Source organism: Megalobrama amblycephala, linkage group LG19 (genome assembly GCF_018812025.1).
Source record: "Megalobrama amblycephala isolate DHTTF-2021 linkage group LG19, ASM1881202v1, whole genome shotgun sequence".
NCBI lineage: Eukaryota > Metazoa > Chordata > Actinopteri > Cypriniformes > Xenocyprididae > Megalobrama > Megalobrama amblycephala.
The window spans coordinates 22,387,046-22,408,416 of NC_063062.1; positions in this window are offsets into that span (position 1 = coordinate 22,387,046).

The window sequence follows — 21,371 nt, forward strand, 5'->3', positions numbered from 1 at the left end:
ACCTTTCTTCTCAAACAGCAAAATTACACACCAAGGAATGTAAAAAAGCATAATAGGTTCCTCTTTAAATTATACTAATACATTTAGTGCTTTTACAATGTCATGGGACACAATAACAGTGAGGTTCTTGTTGACCTTTGGTCAGTGCTTAGAAGTATGTACTATGGTGACCTTAGAGCAAACAGAGGTAAAGTGTCTCACTCAAAGGCACATTGGGGGTTGAAAATGTTTGATGATATCCACTCACTACGGCTGGTTATTGAATCAATGACCCCCTGAGTACTGACCCACTTATAGATCTGAAGTTGTGGAGCATTGCAGTGTGTTCGATCAAGAACAAAAAGCTGTGTAAGATCAAATGAGCACTAGGGTGAACAGCGGTTACTGCGAGTTCTGGATTCAATGGATTACATTTTGATTGGACAGACTGAGCTATTCCTACACAGGCAAGTCCGCCCGGTGTTTTGGGGTGAAAAAATGGAAGCTCTCATGATCAGTTGTGCAAATTTGTCATAAGAATTGTACTATTGTCTCAGTATAAGTTTGGTATTAATAACACCTCAGTGGCCGTAGCCATGTCCTAGCGACCATTGCAAATCCATTTATCCTTCCTATGAGAAGTATAGCGAGTGCTTGGAGTATGTCATAAATAGAACGGGGCATCAGTTTACTTTCAGGGATTTGACGTGTCGTGCTGCATCCAGTGTAGGCAACATAACTGATTATAATGGGTTCTATTGTTTTTTACATTGTTTTTTCATTGCATCACACCGCTTGCATTCGGTCTATACATGGTGTTATACTCAAAACAGCCTAGGTTTTCACAGACACTATGGAAGCAATAAGGTACAAGAGGCTGTGCTGTATCGTGAATATGACTTACTCATGATACAGCACTAGCCTCGAGCACCTTATTGCTTTTAATAAAATGGTTACCACACAATACAAATATTAAAGCCATAAATATGTTTCAGTGCAACTTTCATGAAGTAAACTTTTTCTAAAAGTCTTCCTTCCGCCGAATAAAAAATAGTCCCTGACTGTGAACGGCAACAGAAGTTACATTTTTACGCCATTAGATGGCGGCAAAGACTGTCTTTATGAGTGTGTCAGTCAGAACACGGAACAAGATGCTTTGACTAGCGCTGTTAGTCACGGGAAAACCCCTTAAATGTTAAAAGGACAAGATGATACATCTGACATTTAAACAGATTTTTTATTATGAACATAGGACTGACCTGAAGGAAAATGCTAAATCTGAATGCAGGTAATAAACTCGCTTACTCGATCTCTTTCTCACAATACTCTTCTACATAATACAGTAAGCTTCAATGAACAATATCAATTGAGAACATACAGTTTACGATTGCTAAGAGTGGTTGCTAAGGGTGTTGTGTAGTGATGCACAGAACCAATAGGTGAAGCAGTCATAGCCGTGTTTTATCATGAATAAAACACAGCTATTGACCAATCAGTAATCAAGGACAGGAACTAACCGTTTTATAAATTAGCTATAACATGCAAATGCATTGTGTGCAGAATTATTAGGCAAGTTGATTTTCTGATCAATTTTTTCCCCAAGCATATTTTACCAATTCTAAACCACATTAATCGTAATAACTACTTATTAATTTTGTGTTTAATCATTTATAAGTGATAAGTGATATAATTGTTCATGATGGCTGGAAATGAAAAATGCCTTATATTCAGGTGTGCATAATTATTAGGCAGGTTTTCTTTTACAGGCAAAATGAGCCAAAAAAGAGATTTAACTCAGACTGAAAAGTCAAAAATTATTAAATGCCCTTGAGAAGGATGCAATACTAATGCAATACTAGAAATTGCAAAGTTAAAGCATGACCATTGGAAAGCAAAATGCTCATTGGGTCAGCAGAGTCAGACAAAATCAGGTGGAGAAGAAAAGACACATATTAACTGCAAAAGAATTAAGAATTAAGGTGAAGAATTATGTGTGAAACCATCAGAAATCCTTTACTCTACAGCACCACCATTTTACAGAACTGTAACTCAGAGACTTAGGTTAGGTAAAGAATCCTAAAAATGACTTTCACTTAATAAGAATCACAAGCTGAAGTGTTGTAAAATACTTTAATACTGTTAATTTATTTTTTTATATATATATATTTTTTTTTTATAGGCTTTATAGACGGACAGATTGAGAGTGACTCTTGAAGGACCAGCACCACATCCTCTCATACCACTGTTTGAAGAATTTATCTTACCAGAATCTGGCAGTAAGGTGTGGGAGTTCATTTTTAGTCCATCTCCTTTCCTGAAAAGTCCATCTTGCAGATATGGAATAAAAATCCTCCAAAACTTACTGCCAGATTCTGGAAAATAAATTCTTTAAAGAGGATGTGGTGCTGGTCCTTCAACTTCTATAGATACAACATCTACCTTTGTAAGAAATGAAGGAGACAATGGACAGTCTGTGATATTTGTATTTGATGCACAGACCTTTGGAAGAATTCTGTCCTGAACTGGCATCTTTGTGTCAGTGTATTTATCTGTGTAATGAAAACTCTGACATAGATACAGATGTGCTTGGCCCTCTTGCTGTCTGTGCTGTAGAGATGTCTGAATATCATAACCGTGGAGATCGACAGCCACAAACATAATTACCATAAATATAACAGCTGTGTCAGTCCAGTCTGCAATTTGTCTTTGTTTTGACACTCAATCCAGCTGACAGCATTCACAGCCTGGCCTTAGTAAATATAACCAGTCAATAAATGTTTTGTCTTACTCCATGATTTGACATTTCATCTTCTCATATTCTTGCCCATGAATTTCATCAGATATTACAGCTATATATATATGTACATATTACAGCTATATATATACACACATATATAATCCTAAAATTATACCCAATGTTGTTGTTTTGGGGCATTGTAGACTGTAATTACACAGTAGGCGAGAAGAACAGAATGTTTACAAAAGCAGACAGTTATTCTTAAATTCTCTCTCTAAGGACCAGAAGCCTCCAAGGCTCTGAAAGCCCTAAATATTTACTTTTGATTTTAACTCATGCAAGTAAACATTTTGCTGTACAAGCCAAATATAGACACACTGGCTCAGAGATAAGTAGCAAAACAGGGACAATTTTGTTCCTCTCATGCCCTTATATTATTTTTGTCTATGTTAATATTTTATGTAATAATACATCTTTTTGCAGTGTCTTTTAAGGTTGTACATCATGTTTGCATCATATGGGCATGTTACACCATTCTGTCTCTTAGAGAAGATCAAATTAGGGAATAGTTGTCACACAGAAAGTCCTTGTCTGAAGACTTGAACAGACCATGTCTGACCATAGAACACCTTTCCACTTTGAAACAGTCCATTTTAAATGAGCCTTGGCCCACAGGACACAACGGCGCTTCTGGACCATGTTCACAAATGGCTTCCTTTTTGCAAGATAGAGCTTTAGTTGGCATCTGCAGATGGCACGGTAGATTGTGTTTACCGACAGTGGTTTCTCGAAGTATTCCTGGGCCCATTTAGTAATTTCATTGGCACAATCATGCCGATGAGTGATGCAATGTCGTCTGAGGGCCTGAAGACCATGGGCATCCAATAAAGGTCTTCGGCCTTGTCCCTTACGCACAGAGATTTCTCCAGTTTCTCTGAATCTTTTGATGATTTTATGCACTGTAGCTGATGAGATTTGCAAAGCCTTTGCAATTTGGCATGGGGAACATTGTTTTTAAAGTACCCACAATCTTTTTACACACTCTTTCACAGCTCTGCCCATCTTTACTTCTGAGAGACTCCGCCTCTCTAAGACATTCCTTTTATAGCTAATCATGTTACAGACCTGATGTCAATTAAGTTAATTAGTTGCTAGATGTTCTCCCAGCTGAATCTTTTCAACATTTCTTGCTTTTTCAGCCATTTATTGCCCCGTGCCAATTTTTTTTGAGACCTGTAGCAGGCATCAAATTTGAAATGAGCTCATTTGGATAAAAGTGTAAAATTTATCAGTTTAAACATTTGTTATGTTATCTATGTTCTGTTGTGAATAAACCATTTCATGTGATATGAAAGTCTTTTAGTTTTCATTTTATTCAAATTTAAAAAACGTCCCAACATTTCCGGAATTTTGGTTGTATATGCATCTTAAATTGTGAATTTTTTTTTTGTTTTGTTTTTTGTGTATTTTGTGAATTTTGTCCTCCAAGATCGTTTTATAATGAAGGGATTGTAAGTTGTTTTTGTAATATGCTGGCCTGTTTTTTATGTATATTTACAATATTTTTTAGCAAATCAGTGGTTTGATATTTTTGGTTTACTGCTATTTTGTGCAGCAAAAATAGATTTTACTGAAAAATAGATTTTACTGAAAAATAGATTTTACTGAAAAAAAAAATGAAATCTCATATAATATGCCATTTAGTGGCAGGTCCCTATTGTGACAACTTACCCCAATATAATGTGACTATATGCACAGTTATTAGGTCAACATTAAATAAATTACATTACTATTTAAAAGTTTAGTGTTGGTAAGGAGTCTGTTATGTTCACTATATGGCTGCATTTATTTGAATAAAAAAAAAAAATCCAGCAATTTTGTGGAATGTTATTACCATTTAAAATAATTATTTTCTATTTATTCCTGTGATGGCAGCAGCAATTACTCCAGTTTTCAGTGTCACAGTGTCAGAAATCATTCTGATATGCTGATTTGGTGCTCAAGACACATTTCTTATTATTATCACAGTTGAAAACAGTTTTTCTGCTTAAATTTTTGTGGAGAATGTGATACTTTCTCAGGATTCTTTTTTGCCAATTGCCAATTTTGAACAATTGCCAATACCAAACTTTCAAACAGTAGTGTATATATATATTTTTTTATCTTGAGCAATAAGCATGGAAAGTTTTTTTTTAATTATTATTATTATTATTATTTTTTTTTTTTTTTAAATGTGCATATACAGTGCAGAGACTTGCTTGAAAACTACACCGGGGTGTAGTTCTTCTTTGCAGGGGTGTGTTAATAGCCAAAAGCTGGCCTTGTTTAGCTTTCAGGCATGTTGTGTTTGTTCAGCGTGGACAGTGAGGCACTTTGAATTCAATTTGGAGGAAACTATAAAAAAGGAAGTTGCGGTTGGAGTCATGGGGTACAATGTGTCAAATTCCTGAAATGAGAGTGAGAGAGAAAAAGCGATTAGCTTCCTTCATCTTCATTCTCCACCAATAGGAGGAGAGAAACTCGATGACCTAGTCACCCGTGTAATGAGGTCCTTTAGCCAAATTAATAGCCCTCTGTGAAAGGGTGTTTGTGTGTGGGCTGTGATTCTTTGTTCTGTAGAGATGCTAAACACATAGGTGGATAAAAGGAATGTGTTATTTTCCCTCAGACAAGCTTTACAGACACAAGTTATCTCAAACAGATATTATAATCCACTTAACACACATGTAGGTCCCTCTCTGTGAGCATGGATCATGATTGGAAGATCTGTTGTTAGCAAATGGTGCCTTATGCAAGACAAAGCACAACTTATTATTAATAACTGGTAACACTTTATTTTACAGTACCGTAGTTACACGTTACTACGTGTACTTCCTATAGTAATAACAGTAAATTATGCATAATTACAAGTAACTAACCCTAAACCAAACCCTAACCTTAACTGTAACTCTATAGTAAGTACATGTAGTTAATTAATTGTACTCAGTACTTATTTGAGTAATTACAATGTAACTACGGCACTGTAAAATAAAGTGTAACCTAATAACTTATTAATAATAAAAGTTACTTTTCATAATAGATTGGGTTGTTTTTATGTTGTAGTTTAAGCAATCCATGAATTAAACTGGCCAAATCAATGGTTAGATTTTTTTTTTTTTTTTAATTATTTTGTGCTTTACAAATACAGATTAGATTTTACTAAAAAACCATAATATGCTATTTAGTGGCAGGTTCCTATTGACAACTTACCCAAATATAGTGTGAGAACTTGCACAGTTATTGGGTTAACACGGTAAATGAGCTACACAGATCAAAAATGTGGGGTCAGTAAGGTTTAAGGAGTCTGTTATGCTCACTAAGGCTGCATTTATTTGGAAAAAAATACAGTAATATTTTGAAATATTATTACCATTTAAAGTAACTTTTCTGTTTTAATATACACTGGAAAAAAACGTTGCTGTTTGAGTTTGAATATATAAATGCTTAAGTCTATGATTGGATCATTATTGCAGGTATTATTATGTTTCTAGCATGTTATATGTTTGGCAACAATTCTTCTGACCCTAATTGATGGAGTGTGTAGCTTTTCATTTCATTTTCATTTGTGGGAAGACACACCATGGCCATATTCCAGGATGACAATGTTAAGATTCATCAGGCTCAAATTGTGAAAGAATGGTTGGGAGGGAGCATGAAGAATCATTTTCACACATGAATTGGCACCTCTGAGTCCAGACCTTAATTTCATTGAAAGTCTTTGGGATGTGCTAGAGTAGACTTTACAGAGTGCACAACTCTTGCATTGTCAATACAAAATCTTGACCAAAAATTGATGCACCTCTTGATGGAAATAACATCACAACATTTAATTCCATCAAGAGGTGCATTAATTTTTGGTGCCTTCCCCCTTTGTTTTCTTTAAATGTTTAAGCCGTGTAGGTAAACTTGCAGAGTCAATGTTGTTCCACTGTGGTAGAGATTTCATTTATTATTATATTTCTCACCAGATTTTCAAAGACACCATGCAACTCATGATTCATTGTGATTCATCACTTCACATAACTCTGCTGAACCACTCTGAGTCAAATTTCCCATATTCTGCCAAAAACTTAATTCCGTCTTTTATGATTTCTGAGATAGCAATGGCTTTTTAAGTAGTGCATTTGCTTATTTGATTGCTTAAATGCTTCCTGACCAATAATTTGTGGTTAAGACAATTAAAAGCTTAGTGTTTAGCCATTTTGGGCTTGGCCCATTTTTTGCCCTTGAGTATATCAGTGAAGTGAATAACACTCATTATCCCATCATCATGGCACCTGTTAGAGGGTGGGATATACTAGGAAGCAAGTGAACATTTTGTCCTCAAAGTTGATGTGTTAGAAGCAGGGAAAAAGTTTGTTGCGAACGGGGCTGCATAGCCACAGACCAGTCATGCTGACCCCTGTCCACTACCGAGAGCGCCAACAGTGGGTACATGAGCATCAGAACTGGACCAGGGAGCAATGGAAAGAAGGTGGCCTGGTCTGATGAATCACGTTTTCTTTTGCATCACGTGGATGGCCGGGTGCGTGTGCGTTGCTTACCTGGGGAACACATGGTACCAGGATGCACTATGGGAAGAAGGCAAGCTGGCAGAGGCAGTGTAATGCTTTGGGCAATGTTCTGCTGGGAAACCCTGGGTCCTGCCATCCATGTGGATGTTACTTTGACACGTACCACCTACCTAAGTATTGTTGCAGACCATGTACACCCTTTCATGGAAACGGTATTCCCTGGTGGCTTTGGCCTCTTTCAGCAGGATAATGCGCCCTGCCACAAAGCAAAAATGGTTCAGGAATGTTTTGAGGAGCACAAGTTTGAGGTGTTGACTTGGCCTCCAAATTCCCCAGATCTCAATCCAATCGAGCATGTGTGGGATGTGCTGAACAAACAAGTCCAAACCATGGAGGCCCCACCTCGCAACTTACAGGACTTAAAGGATCTGCTGCTAACATCTTGGTGCCAGATACCACAGCACACCTTCAGAGTTCTAGTGGAGTCCATGCCTCGATGGGTCAGGGCTACTTTGGGACCAAAAGTGGGACCAATACAATATTAGGAAGGTGGTCACAATATTATGCCTGATCGGTGTATAGCCCTCTTGTTTCCATTGTCTCTTGTTTAGCTTTGTTTGTGTCAACCTGTTGCCAGTGAGTCTCTTGTTTTTCATGTCAAGTCTTTGTTTAGTTTTGTTTGCATTCACGCTACGTCGTAATTACTGTAATTGACCCTTCGCTGGGAGTTTGATTGACAGATCTAACCAATCATAACGCCGAATCTGCCATTTTGTCCAACAAAGCAGTCAGGAGTTAGAAGATTAACCACGGTGGACTTGAACTTGAAAAATGGTGTGTATTTACATATTTTTCCGCATTTTAAACAGCATTCCTTCTCATGTTCATTCATGTTTATGTGATGCTATAAATTAACTAGTAGGAAGAGATGATCGGTTCACAAGCCGCTTGAACTAAGGCACTACAGCAATCTGTCACGACACATTAAAGAGCCACAAAACTTTTTATTGTTCGAATTTCTTTTAAAAAATTACACAATTTGGAAGCTAGGACTTTGTTTAATATCATAAGTAACCTGCTTTGTCTTGTCTGTCGACGTGTTGTCAGTGTCCTCTTTGCTCCGCGATGCATTTTACACTGCATGTGGCATGACAGCACCATGGCTTGTCGGACAAAGCAACAGTAACTAAGGGGGGCGGGCCTTTGCAAAGGGTCAATAACGAGATTCCAACTTGTAAAAAGTGTTAATGTCCTTATAGAACTCGTAATTACAGCTTGTAGACTGGGAATTTACCCCATATTTGTAGTACCTGACCGGTAGGCGTGTCCCCACGCCTCAGATGATACAACGGGGAGGGGGGGGGTGGGCGCCCTGGAGACCTACAGGCAGATGCAGGGGGTGCAGTCGGGTGCGGAGGTCTCCAGGGCGGGTTTCCGGGACGGGTCTCGGGCCATCATGGCAGGTCTGGAGCTGAGGACGGCCATGACGGGTCAGGTGCCGTGGGCGACCATGGCGGGTCTGGAACCGAGGGCAGCCATGGCGGGTCAGGGGCTGGGGCGGCCATGGCGGGTCTGGACCAAGGGCGGCCATGGCAGGTCAGGGGCCGTGGGCGGCCATGGTGGGTCTGGAGCTGAGGGCGGCCATGGCAGGTCTTGAGCCCCACCCACATGGTGGCGCCCACATGTTCCCCACCCACGTGTCCCTGCCCCCCTCAAAAAATATTTCGGGAGATTTAGGGGAGGCTCGTGGAAAGAAGGGGGCTCGGTGGCAGCTGGAGCAGGCTTGTGGGACCATGGGAAGGGCTTGTGGAACCATGGAGCGGGTTCGGCAAAGGCTGGAGCTAGGTCGAGGGGACTGGGAGCTGGTTCAGCCCAAAAGACTATTAGCCAGTCCTTTTCATCAAAAACTGGCGTTTTGGGCTGGTTGGCGGCAGAAAACTGGGCTGCCATAGGTAGAAAACTCAGGAGGCTGGGGCTGCACGGAGGCAGAAAACTCAGGAGACTGGGGCTGCCCGGAGGCAGAAAACTCAGGAGGCTGGGGCTGTTTGACGGCCTTTTTCTTTCTTCTTGGCCGTTTGGGCCCAGAGGAGGCTTTTTCCTCAGCCATACAGGGTTTTGGGTCCGGCAGGATACCAAGGGAATGCCCACTGGAGGGGTAGGTGGAGGAAAGTGGAGATTGGCGAACTGGCCAGGCCGCCTGTGTTTCTGGGGTGACTGGACGAGGATCGTATGATCTATCAAGATGCAGGGGGTGCAGTTGGGTGCGGAGGTCTCCAGGGCGGGTCTAGGTCCTCGGGCCGTCATGGCAGGTCTGGAACTGAGGGCAGCCATGGCGGGTCAGGGGCCGTGGGTGGCCATGGCGGGTCTGGAACCAAGGGCGGCCATGGCAGGTCAGGGGCCGTGGGTGGCCATGGCGGGTCTGGAACCAAGGGTGGCCATGGCGGGTCTGGAACCAAGGGTGGCCATGGCGGGTCAGGGGCCGTGGGCAGCCATGGTGGGTCTGGAGCTGAGGGCGGCCATGGCAGGTCTTGAGCCGGATCGTATGATCTATCAAGAATCTCCTCAATTACAAACTCGGAACAATTTAGAAACAAAATCAGATTAATTGCATTGACTAGGGAAAAATAACAGGCAGGTTCTTTAAAACGAATCGTGTCCTCATCCAGTCCCGCCAGAAAACAGGCATTTAAACACGCATCTGGCCAATTCGCCAAATAAGCATGCTCAACAAATTCCTCCACATACCTCTCCAGCGAACGACCGTCCTGCCAGCACCCGCGAAGGCGAGCCGAGGCTGAAGTGGACTTGGGAGACACGGGAGACACCGGGATCTCGGAGACGAGAAATAAGCCCATGTATTTGTTGTGGAATTCCAGTGGTAGCGGTCCGTTCTTCTGTTAGCGTGCTGTGCTACAGAGATGAGGCGAGTATGGAAATCCACAATGTAACAGGCTTTATTAGCAATCCAGGAATATCAAATAGCACAACACACATTAAACAACATCAAGAACAGACAAGGAGTGCAGGGAGTGAGTCCAACTTAAAGGGAGTGCTGATGAGGACAACAGGTGCTGGGAATCCGGGGAGATGGAAGACTGATGAGGGAAGTGCAGACAGGTGTGAGAAACAGGAGGATTCTGGGAAACGGAGTCCGGGAAGGCGTGAATGTAGCAGTAGCACACTTACTTTCACACTTACTTTCACTGACTCTATCTCTACAAATATTGATCCTTTATAACCTCCAGTTGACTACTGCCACACCCCTGATAAATGGAAAATAATGTTGAGTAGAATAATGTATTTTACTGATTGGTTGATGCTCCAATAAAACCAATTTATATTTCCATTTATAAGGGTCACTAACATTTTAATGTGCAACAAACATTTTAATGGAGGGTAATTTAAAATCTGAGGTGAATCAGGCAATTCATTTCTATGATAATATTGATGTATTTCATATGCCTGGAGTGCTAATCTATAGAATAATAAAATGTCAACAAACTGGGCTTGGCTCATTGACATTTTGACATTGGCTTTGTTAAATGTGATGCAAGTAACAGAGGGGAGCTGAGCTTAACAAGGCTTGGTTATCTACATTCTAATGAAGGTGGTATATTAAGCATTAACTTTCACTTTCCTTTGAAATAGCTGAGCTACTTCATTCTTTTTAAGAGAGGATATCTATTGAAACTTCATTTGCTGTAATGGAAAGTCTGAAGTGAAATCTTTAAAATAAATAATATTATATATCAACCCTGGAAAGAACATTGAAGGGGGAATTTTCTAAGATTGAAATGCAACTGTGAACAATGTGATTTATTTGTTATTTGTGTTGTAACTTATAAGACCATTTATTCCTACAATGTTATGCTTTTATTTGGAGAAAAGTAACACTGAGGATGATGGATTACTGAATTGGTCATTTTAAGGTGAGAAATTAAGTTCTAAGAACCACTAAGCACTAACACTAAAGAGGGTGGCTAAATGCCATGGGCAGTCAGTATGACATTCATTAGTACACAGTGGCCATTACTGTTCAAAGTTCAGCAAAATGTCACTCGATTTGCTTTTTAAGGAAGGATGAGATGAGTTACTGAAGAACAAACACGGCTGCTCACCTGTTCATCTGCGCACATGCTTCTACTCCCTGTGTTGACAAGGCTGTCAATTTCTTTTGAACTCCTGGGGACATAAAATTGACTTTCAATCTTGTTTTGTCTTAATATGATAATTAATTAATTTGCATTCATTTCAAACTAATCAAGCTTGTGTGCCTGCAAGCATAACAATCCTATAAAAAGTCGCAGTGTCAGATAGGAGCATAACCGCAGGCAGAGGAGGAGCAGATGCTGCTGTGGCTGGAACACTTTTGATGCCTGTGTGTGCGTGTGTGCGCGCACGTGTGTGTGTATGTGTGTGTGTTATGCAGTTCCAGCCTCCTCATTTAATAATAACCAGTGTCAAGAGTAGATCTGTCGTTCTATCTATCGTTCTATCTATTGTTCTATCCATTTATTGTTCTATTGTTCTATCCATCTATCCTTCTATCCATCGTTGTATCGTTCTATCATCAATCGTTCTATCGTTCAATTTATCATTCAATAATTTTAACTATTGCTCTATCTATCGTCCTATCATTCTGTCAATCTATCGTCCTATCGTTCTATCATACTATCTATCGTCCTATCTATCATTCTGTCCATCTATCATTCTATCTATAGTTCTATCTATTTATTATCCTATCATTCTATCGTCCTATCTGTCTATCGTCCCATCCATCTATCATTCTATTGTTCTATCCATCTATTATTCTATCTATCATTCTATAGTTCTATCGTTCTATCTATCATTTGTTCTATCTATTTTTCTATCTGTCGTTCTATCTATCGTCCTATTATTCTATCGTCCTATCTATCATTCTATCCATCTATCGTTCTATTATTCTATCTTTCTATCATTCTATAGTTCTGTCTATCGTTTGTTCTATCTATATCTCTGTCGTTCTATTGTCCTATCTATCTATTGTACTATTATTCTATCGTCCTATCTATTCATCGTCCTATCTATCGTTCTATCCATCTATTGTTCTATCATTCGTTCTCTCGTTCTGTCATTCTATCATTCTATCGTTCTATCCATCTGTTGTCCTATCTATCTATCTATCTATCTATCTATCTATATGGTTCTATGATTTTAGGGTTCTATCTGTTGTTTTTATCTAGGGTTCTGTCTATCTAGCAGTCTATCTTATGGTTTTTCCTATAGTACATTCTATCTGTATTGTTATATGTATGTTTCTGTCTATTGGTTGTTTTTATATATATATATGGTTCCCTCTGTCTGTCATTCTGTATAGTCATGCTATATAGCATTCTGTCTATACTAGAGAACTGCGCGGGACGGATATTTTCGTCCCGCTCCCGCCCGCTCCCGCAAAAATATATATTATTTTCTCCCGCTCCCGCCCGCAAACAATAAAGTTTCGTCCCGCTCGCACCCGCAAAATCCCGCGGGTAAACGTATAAGTATTGTTTAAAAAAAAAAAAAAAAACATTGCATATGTAAACCCTGAAACCCTGGCCAGAGACGGTGTCATAAGGTCTTATGTCGGTACAAACAAAGTCAACACATTTTTCTGTTGTTATATCTTTTAGTGCACTTGACACTTTCGACTGACTTGCCGTAAATGTCAGGGATGTTTGGCCTTTCAAAACGGTGCACACATGACGCTTCAGACCTGAAGTTCCAGACTTGTGCCCGCTGTATGTGAGTATTTTGCTGCATTTGTCACAGCTCGCAAAAGGAAGGTGCTTTCCATCGCTGTCGCATACTACTGAAAAACATTTCCAAATATCAGATTTTCCTTTGCTTGGTTTTGTAGTTTTGCATGTTCCTTTCTTTAATAACTTACTAATCTGTAGGACTAAGCGATTCACCTGAGTCATGCGGTGCAGACATTTTGCCTCTGTATGGTAGGCTTGGCTGTTTCGCGCCTATGAACCACGCGAGAGTTAGCTTCCGACCCTGCGCCTGTAAATCGTTTTTATTTTATTTGATTATAAATAAAGGTTTATTTGTTTCTAGTTATTTTATTTTGTTAGATATTTCCACTTTGCGGGAGTCCCGCAAATAATTTTATTTTCCCGCAACCCGCACAACAATAATATCGTGCCGCCCGCATCCGCATTCACCCATCAAATACTGTCCCGCGCCGCACTCGGTTGTGCTGGGTCCCGCGGGTCCCGCGGTACTCCCGCGGGAGTGCAGGTCTCTAGTCTATACTGTAATTTTATTCAGGAACATGCACAGGGGGGACACTGCCCCTCTGCCTTTATCGGCTAAGGTGCCCCTATATATATTGTTTTATCAAACTATTGTTCTGTCTTTCTGTCTATCATATATTTTCTTATTTAAGAAAGTGTCATGGGATCAAACTTTTTTCCTGCTCTTTAATTAGTCAGATTTAATTACACTGAGTGCAATTTTTGGATTGAGTGCGGTTGATATGATTTGGAAATGAATTCTCGGGGCACGTGAGTCCTGTGTATTTAATAGACTCCATCCAAGGAGACCGAATCGTAATCTCTTCGGCAGAAACTGTCACAGAAAAGGAAAGACAACAGAGCCTTCAGCTAAGACCTTAATTCCTGACTGTGCCTGGGTATGATGTCTGCCTACACTCAAAGCAATCGGAACAGATACAAATCCAGCAGGAATTTGGAGAGGGAGTCTCTCTCTTTGTTTCTCTCATTGTCTTAGTCACGGTTTAGTTGAGATTTGCAAGTGTCATTTTCGTTTGCCTCTCGGTTCGGTTGCTGTGGGCAGGTGGCAGTGGCATGTGCATTATTGTTCAGTAATGAATTAGGCACTTTCGACCAGCTACTATTTCCGCTGTCCCTCCAAACAGCTGCCTCTAAATGGCTTTGATCTACTAGCTTGCCCCTAGTTTACTAAACCTAAACAAGGTTCTGCTGGAATGGGCTAGCTGCCCATTTGAAACTATCATTGACTGTTTCTCTTTGTCTCTTTTAGACTCTGAGTCTTTTTTACAGTTTGTTCCCATCAATTCTCCCTATTTCCCACTCTCACAGTCACACACACACACAAAGTAAGGGCAAGAAAAATCAGCTCTCTCGTCTCATTTGTGCTGTATTGCTGTTTTCAGATTTCAGGCAAAGTCTGTCTTGAAGGCTTGACAGCTCTTTGTTTTGAGTGCTTAGTATGCAGGAGTTATCCTGACACTGTGAAGCACAGTTCTGGGAGACGCAAACCAGCACCACAACCACATGACTGTGTAGTTTCATCTTTTTAAAGTGCTGCAGGGGAAGGGTACATGTTGGATACAATTGCAGGCGTATCCAGATGTCAGCTGCATAGTTATCGGTCAATATGATGATATTCATACAGGTGTTAATTAAAAAATCCATCTAAACAACAGTCATCTAAAGCTACTCCTGAGAATGCTCCTTGTGCAGCGAGCAAACAGCAATTGTCTTTTTGTCCAATATCCTCTCATCCCTTTCCCCAGCTACAGTATCTTCCTCTGAGCTTCCTCTGAGCTGACTAGTTCATGTTTGAGGATTTCTCAGCACACCGCTGTTCCAATTGTAGGATGGCGTGATGCGAAGAAGTCAGCCTTGGTGCCCTCTGCGGGGGCCATTAATGATTAAGCCTCCTCTCTTCCCTGGGGTTTGCACAAAGACTAGCGGAGGTTCAACACAAACCGCACACAAACATGACCTGAGCTATTTGAAGCAATTGCACCTGGGTGGCTGATTTATAATGTTAGGCTAATGTTATATTATATTCCACAACTGCCATTTTAGAAATACTGATTTAAACAAATAAAACAAAATGTTTTTCAAGCTGATTTAAACTGTTTTTGACAAACTTAAAATGCGAGTGTGTGTCTATATATAGTGTGTTATATATATAGTGTGTGTGTTGGTCCGTTTTTTGCTGCCAAAACAGCCCTGACCCATTGAGGCATGGACTCTGCTAGACTCCTGAAGATGTGCTGTGGTATCTGGCACCAAGATGTTAGCAGCAGATCCTTTAAGTCCTGTAAGATGCTCGATTGAATTGAGATCTGAGGAATTTGGAGGCCAAGTGAACACCTCAAACTCGTTGTGCTCCTCAAATCATTCCTTAACCATTTTTGCTTTGTGGCATTATCCTGCTGAAAGAGGCCACAGCCACCAGGGAATATCATTTCCATGAATGGTCTGCAACAATGCTAAGGTAGGTGATACGTGTTCAAAGTAACATCCATTGGGCAGGACCCAAGGTTTCTCAGCAGAACATTGCCCAAAGAATCATACTGCCGGCTTGCCTTCTTCCCATAGTGCATCCTGGTGCCATGTGTTCCCTAGGTAAGCGACGCACATGCACACAGCCATCCACATGATGTAAAAGAAAACCTGATTCATCAGACCTGGCCACCTTCTTCCATTGCTCTGTGGTCCAGTTCTGATGCTCACGTGCCCACTGTTGGCGCTTTCAACGGTGGACAGGGGTTAGCAAAAATGCTAAATTTCATATATAAAATACATTAACTATTTCCTGCATGTGCATCTCAGCATGTGTCTGTATATGATAAGCCTTTTCTTGTCACAGGACAAAATTGTGCACAGTGTTCTAGATTAAGGGGGTGACACAACTTACCCACTGGCACATCTTTGGTCCTTTAACTGATCACTAAGTTTTGCATCATTTTTATTAAGCTTTTGGCCTTCTTTATAAAGGGTCGTTAAATGGTCATTTTTACTATGTGTTCATAAAACCCGTATGCATAATAAAATAATTAGCTTAATGCTATTTAATAAAGTATTAGATCAAGTATAGCGTGGCACACCATATGCGAACATTCACAACCTAACTACCCGCCTGCAGGTTTATCTGCATTGTTAAATGTAATGTGCATTAACATGATTACAATTTGTGAGTGTCTCTCCGGTTGACATGGAGCCAGCCTTGAGACTGTAGGTCTAAACTTCATAAATTAAGGCTGAGTATTCAGACTGTGCAATGATATATTGTGTTATAATGCAGCACTTTAGATCTACATTTGTCTTTCTCTCATCTCACTCTATTCTAAGAGGAAATTGCCACACAACCCTGAATGCTCCCTAGAGGAGAATGACTGACTTCAGAATATAGATTGATGGTAGAAATAAAAAAGAGAAGGTTATTGGACTAAGGATAACAGAGGTATGGATGCTTCAGAATGTGTCAGGTGCACTGCTGTATCTTTTTCAGAAAGAAATAGCACTTGTTGAAAATATAAGCTTTTGAATTGTGGCATATGGAGAGCTCGGTGGATTACTGTGCATGTGGATTATTCTTTCTATAGCTGTAAATATGTATTTCATGTTAGAGGCTTACAGGGAAGGTTGGTAAAGAAACAAACCTGTCTGGAACACAGATGCTAAAGTAACTTTTGCTTCTTACATCAACTCACGTACTGTACATTGGATGCCTTCAGGATGTTTAGGTTGTGGTCTTAAAAATCTATACATTAAAGTTCAATATATACGTTTTGCCCTCAAAAAGTGTAGATGTGCCCTAGGTTTTAAAGTAGAGTTTTGGACAGTATCAGCATAAATCTGTTTCATTTCATGGTGTAAGTGCATTAAAGTAACTTTTAATTGAAGACCAGTAATAATGATTTCTCTCAGCTGTGATGCCTGATTACCAGATTAAATTTGATCCACATTTGCTGAAGATCTTATTGGAGGTTATGCACAACAAACTTCTGTATTCTGTAAAACAGGCTGTGTGGCTTCCAGTTCAGGTCTCTTTATGTTCTTCGTTAAAGAGCGGTTTTACTCAAGATGCCTTCAGTGATGTGAGCAAAGATGAACAAAACAGATGTCCATCACATATGCATATTGATATCTAAAGGTACAGTATATATATATATATATATATATATATATATATATATATATATATGAAGACTTCAGATGCAAAAGCCTCTAAGTGCCATCTGAAATTTTCTTCTAAAATTAGCATTTTTATCAAGCTGGTATGTTTATGTTCAGTTATTTCACTTTAATTGCAATGAAAATGACCTATTACACGTGCTGGTCATATAATTAGAATATCATCAAAAAGTTGATTTATTTCACTAATTCCATTCTAAAAGTGAAGCTTGTTTATTATATTCATTCATTACACACAGACTGATATATTTCAAATGTTTATTTCTTTTAATTTTGATGATTATAACTGACAACTATATATAGTTGTCAGTTATAATATATATTACACTGTACAAATTGTAAATAAAAATAGAATGCAATGATGTGGAAGTTTCAAATTTCAATATTTTATTCAGAATACAACATAGATGACATATCAAATGTTTAAACTGAGAAAATGTATCATTTTAAGGGAAAAATAAGTTGATTTTAAATTTCATGGCATCAACACATCTCAAAAAAGTTGGGACAAGGCCATGTTTACCACTGTGTGGCATCCCCTCTTCTTTTTATAACAGTCTGCAAACGTCTGGGGACTGAGGAGACAAGTTGCTCAAGTTTAAGAATAGGAATGTTGTTGTCCCATTCTTGTCTAATACAGGCTTCTAGTTGCTCAACTGTCTTATGTCTTCTTTGTCGCATCATCCTCTTTATGATGCGCCAAATGTTTTCTATGGGTGAAAGATCTGGACTGCAGGCTGGCCATTTCAGTACCCGGATCCTTCTTCTACGCAGACATGATGTTGTAATTGATGCAGTATGTGGTCTGGCATTGTCTTGTTGGAAAATGCAAGGTCTTCCCTGAAAGAGATGATGTCTGGATGGGAGCATATGTTGTTCTAGAACTTGGATATACCTTTCAGCATTGATGGTGCCTTTCCAGACGTGTAAGCTGCCCATGCCACATGCACTCATGCAACCCCATACCATCAGAGATGCAGGCTTCTGAACTGAGCGCTGATAACAACTTGGATTGTCCTTGTCTTCTTTAGTCCGGATGACATGGCATCACAGTTTTCCAAAAAGAACTTCAAATTTTGATTTGTCTGACCACAGAACAGTTTTCCACTTTGCCACAGTCCATTTTAAATGAGCCTTGGCCGAGAGAAAATGCCTGCACTTCTGGATCATGTTTAGATATGGCTTCTTTTTTGACCTATAGAGTTTTAGCTGGCAACGGCAAATGTCACGGTGGATTTTGTTTACCGACAATGTTTTCTGGATGTATTCCTGAGCCCATGTTGTGATTTCCATTACAGTAGCATTCCTGTATGTGATGCAGTGCCGTCTAAGGGCCCGAAGATCACAGGCATCCAGTATGGTTTTCCGGCCTTGACCCTTACGCACAGAGATTGTTCCAGATTCTCTGAATCTTTGGATGATATTATGCACTGTAGATGAGGATAACTTCAAACTCTTTGCAATTTTTCTCTGAGAAACTCCTTTCTGATATTGCTCCACTATTTTTCGCCGCAGCATTGGGGGAATTGGTGGTCCTCTGCCCATCTTGATTTCTGAGAGACACTGCCACTCTGAGAGGCTCTTTTTATACCCAATCATGTTGCCAGTTGACCTAATAAGTTGCAGATTGGTCCTCCAGCTGTTCCTTATATGTACATTTAACTTTTCCGGCCTCTTATTGCTACCTGTCCCAACTTTTTTGGAATGTGTAGCTCTCATGAAATCCAAAATGAGCCAATATTTGGCATGACATTTCAAAATGTCTCACTTTCAACATTTGATATGTTATCTATGTTCTATTGTGAATAAAATATAAGTTTATGAGATTTGTAAATTATTGCATTCCTTTTTTATTCACAATTTGTACAGTGTCCCAACTTTTTGGAATCGGGTTTGTATATATATAGTTGTCAGTTATAATATATATATACATACATACATATATATAATAGGGGTGGGAATCTTTAGTCACCTCACGATCCGTTCTGATTCCGATTCTAGGAGTCACAATCCAATTAATCAATTAGTTTACTGACTTGAAAATCTTAAAATCCTTACATTTACATATCCTTACATAAGTAATTATAAGTACTTTTTAAAATGATTACAAATTGAAAAAAATAAATTAAAACAATTGTATGGTAAGAATTTCAAACTAACTTCAGAACATACAAGCAAGTAGCAAATAATAAAGAGGAGCAAAGACACATATTACAAACAATAAAGTGCATTAGTGCAATACTTTCAGTATTTAAGATTATCTGAACTTTTTCCATACAAGAGCTGTGAGTGATTTTTCTTTTTTCATCTTTAATGTTGTTTGATTGTTACTATGACATCATAGGCAGTGGGAGATCTAATAAGCTGCATTCACACACGGAACTCTTTTGAAATATAAGAAATAATGAGGTTTGTCCTTGTCCATTTTGAGACGCAAGTACATTGAACCACTTACATGGAGTTGCGCACAGCCGCATGCGTGATTTTTTTTTTTTCACTAACATTTAGATATTTCAATTGAATAAAACGGCATCAATAAAAAAAGAAGCTGATTACTTTAAAAGTCCATAGATGTTAGCATCAGTTCATACTGCTGTTAACACTTTCTCCAATAAGAGGGTACAATGAGACATGTTTTCCTGTTTGTTCATGTGATGTTCAGCATAAAGCCTATTACCTGGTTCAGTTGTGTTTGATCAGGGTTGAACTGAACTTTGCAGGAAGGTAGATCTCCAGGAGCAGGATTGGGCCCCTGGGTTAACAGATTAGGTTATTACACAAAGATCACAATTAGAACACAATTTAGAGAGATATGATATGATATATGATATGATAGTCATGTGTAGTCTGTTTTGGTTTCATAGTTTCTCTGTGTTCTGTTCCTGTTTTAATTGACTGGGTTCCTAGTTAGTTTCCTTTGTTATTAATTAGCTCTACACCTGTTCTGTTTAATCCTTGATTACATTCCCTGTGTATTTATACCCTCAGTTCTGTTTGATCAGTTGTCCGTTATTGTCGATGTGCATGTTAGTGTTTTTGAGTAATTATTCCTGCTATTTCCTGACTTTTCCTTTGTGGATTATGTTAACGACTGTGTTTTCCCTGTACTCCTTCATTGTGAGCTTCATTCAGCACCACATAACTATTATATTATATTATATTATATTATAACAATCAGCCTATAATTGTAAAAATCCACCCAGTATATTTTTTATAATCCCCATTTATTATTTTCAATCTCTCAGAACATGCTGTTTGATATTTCCCTCTACTCCTACGTAAGAGTAGGGAAACAACGCCCATGACTGTTGACGATCTGCTCTGTTAGCGTAGACACAGCCCTGAGTGAGAAGCACAGAGTCTGCCATTTCTGTGTACTCGCTAGAGATATACAATGTCTGTGCCAAAAAAAACATTAGAAATGTTCTGTTGTTGAATGTACTAACTAACATACGAAGCTTCATAGACTCATGCCATTTGAGTCACTGAGGACATGTGGTTGAAATTATTACTCAAGGTGAATCCGTTGTTTTACAGATATAAAGTTTACCAGTTTATTAAGCACCCCCGAAAAGGCATAAGGTAGGTCTGTATATATTTGTTTACTGTTAGTTGTAACAAGTGTTTTTGTGTAATTGGCTGTGTATGTTGATGATAATGCAAGGGAGAGTTTATAGATAAAAGACTTAAATGCACACTTCTTGTACTGTTTTATTCAGCTCTTGTGGTGATTTTCTGGAGTGATAACGTACGTGTCATCTTTTGTGTGATGTACAATAAACTTTATAAACTCATCAGTAAAGATTTAGCCATCATTTGGACGGGTCCACTACAACAGGCTCGTACTAATAGTGGATAAAAGCAAAATGACAACATAAAGATATAAACGCAATTAAACTAAACTATACCTGTTCTGTCTCCGTGCAGCATATATTCTCTGGCTTTGTAGGCATCATTTTCAGACTCCAATTCAAACTAAATGCAGCTTCAGAGAGTTTCTGACATTAAAAATGTGTGAGATTTTTCTGTCATTGGAGCATCAGCTCTTAAAGCTCCACCCTCTTAGCCCATAAGCAGCAGCTCATTTGCATTTAAAGGGACCCACACTAAAACGGCGTGTCACATCAGAGACTTATTTTACATCTCTTAAAAGGGGGC